Here is a 2,915-nt window from a genome sequence, read left to right on the forward strand (position 1 = left end):
CCCTTCCCTTTAGGATAACTAGAACCCTTATCTAGAATCTCATAAGCTAAGTAGACCACTAATCGGAGATCATTGTTAGCATTAAATAAGTTAATTATTTAGGTATCCTAATTTACCTTTAAAATAATTAGGTGGCGACTCCTTAAAATTAAATAATTTAGGAATCATCAATACGTTGTACACCGTTTGACCTCAAGTTAAAATGGGGTATAACACTTATTACATCATATCATCATTATATGCATACATATCCAGCCCTCTAGTGAGGGACTCAGTGAACAATGCAGTGAGATTGAGCATGAATCTATAGCCGGCCCGAGACTCGGAGAAAGATGTGTTACAGTATACACGAGTAGAGTAGTGAGAAACAATACACAATTTAAATCTTTATCTGAGACTCAATGAAGTCCTCCAGTGAATCATCACTTGGAGCTCAGGGTAGGAAGTATCTGACGTACCCTCTAGATGTCACTAGAAACCATGTTAAAAGAACCCTCAGGAACTATAGACATATGTTTACATGGTATGAAATATCTTATAGAAGTTCAAGCATTGGTTATCTTAGAGCCTTTTTAAAAGGAAGAGCTTTTTGTATCAATCCCTATCCAATCATATAGAAGATTTAAGGAGTAGGAGCTTAGCTACTTTAAGAGTATTAACATCCAGAAGTGCACAGGAGTCCTGGAGTCATATTCATGGCCTAAGAATGAATTTACCCCCAAGATCACATGATCCATTGCTTATATTTAAGACATGGCAAAAGAAGAGAAGGATAGCTTTACATACCTCTTATGGGTTACTTGTAATCACGTTCGCATCGTCGTCCTCCGAACCTATTTAACATGAAAATAATAATCATATTAATAACCTTCGACTCTCCAGTCCCTACAGTTGTATTCAAGTATCCATAGGAACCATTTCCTTGTTCGCCTTTCTCGACTAGGTTACAAGTTAGTTAAGAAGTTAACGGAAATCAGGCAGCATCTCCTCTATAACCTGCCCTATCCAAACTTCCAATTACATCTTGAATAAGCACATCCAACAAAAAACAACAACCAGCAGCATATATACAAGTAAGTTACTTCAATATTACACAACACAAACTCCAAACAATTTGCCCAAAATCATGATACCAAAATAAGGTCTCCAATCGTTAATCCGTAAAATCTTTAACCACGTGGAATGGAGGGTTAGGTGGATGCAATCAGAAGTAGCCACACCTCTTTTGACTCACGTTCCAGACCTGCAACATTCCATAAAACCATCGCCAAAAAATATGCCACAATCGCAACAATACTATACAATCTTAAAAACTTTAACTCGGCTAGAATGACTTTAATTTCATTTGTTCACAACATCCAGCCTACTTGTGCACTTTTTCCTACTTCCAACATCATTTATTACAAGTAATATACTTCATAAAAACATTATTAATTCCACTTTGAAAGGAAAGACCTTACCTTGTCTAAAACTCACCTCGAAAGATTTCTAACGCGACTGAAAAGTAGTGGACTGCTCGTTATCCTTCCTTGCTACCCCAAACTAGTAATTTATATTATTAAACACCGCTATATCACCGTATTATATCTTAACTAATTAATTTATGGAGTGAAATTGGAGACTTACCTTGCTTTAGAGGGAACCTGTAGCTATTCTCTCTAGGTTTAGGGTTTCCTTTCTTTTCTTTTGGGTAAGTTTTGGATGAAGAATGGAATTAAGAGTCATAAACACACATATATGGGATGCCTTAGGAGGTGACACATGTCAACCCCTAAGGGTGACACATGTCAAGCCCTCATTGGGCTACCTCAACCATGCAACCTCTCCTAAGCTGCCATGTGGCCATGTGGGACCCACCCCAAGTAGGTGTGTCACCTACTTGGTACAAGTAGGTTCATCACCTACTTCTTCCAAGTAGGTTCATCACCTACTTTTTTCCAAGCATGTGCTATGCCTCCTTCCACCTTTTCCGTGGGTTCGTAATCTCGTCTCACTTTAAGAACCTATGTAATCCTTTTATGCAAGCCCGACATGCACTCCAGTAGCTTAAGTATGTAAGACATCCAAGTTGGTAGCTTACGCAAGTAAGTCGAGTACCACGACTCATTATTCATCCTCCCACTCCTTTTGGATTCCTATAACCCTACTTCTAATCTTCCCTACTATGGGGTAACTCATTCTAATTTCCTTAGAGTTGATTGATAGCGTTATAGACTATCCATCTCATATGGTAACTTCTAAGAAGCTTAAGAGACATTCCGAGAACAAGAGTGCAGGGCATAACACAAAGCATAAAATTAGTTGGTGCATTGGCCATTTTCTTGAACTTGTCCACCATGAGCAACTCGGGCTTGAGGCCTACCACTACCATTTCTAAAATCTTGGTCTTGGTGACCCGGCATACCATACTTAAAGCATGCATTAGAGCCGGCTAAGCATTCTTCTTTGTGAGTTTTCCCACAGTTTTTAAAAGAAGGGAAAGCTCGAGCACCAACATTCTCCTTTGGAACCAAAAGATTGGCACTTTTGTTCTTGTTGAGCCTTAGAGGAGGAGCATTGATGGGACCTTGCCCCATGAATCTTTTCCCACTTTATCCATTTCCACCACCACCACTATAACCAGACGTTTGGTGAGTGAATCCTCTACCATCAACCCTAGACTTCTTGAACTCTCTTGATTTCTCCCTCAATTTCTCATCCTCATTTTTTTTGCCTGTGTCATGAGTCGGGAGATGTCCATCACTTTGACCAACATGGCCGTCTTTCATTCCTTGGACACTAAACTAGAAATATCGAAGATGAATTTTCTAATTCTTGCCGTTGAGTAGGAAATAATGAAAGGAGCATATTTAGACAATTTGGTGAATTTGAGGGCATACTTCCTCACACTCATGCTCCCTTAGAGAAGATTGATG

Source organism: Solanum dulcamara, chromosome 5 (genome assembly GCF_947179165.1).
Source record: "Solanum dulcamara chromosome 5, daSolDulc1.2, whole genome shotgun sequence".
NCBI lineage: Eukaryota > Viridiplantae > Streptophyta > Magnoliopsida > Solanales > Solanaceae > Solanum > Solanum dulcamara.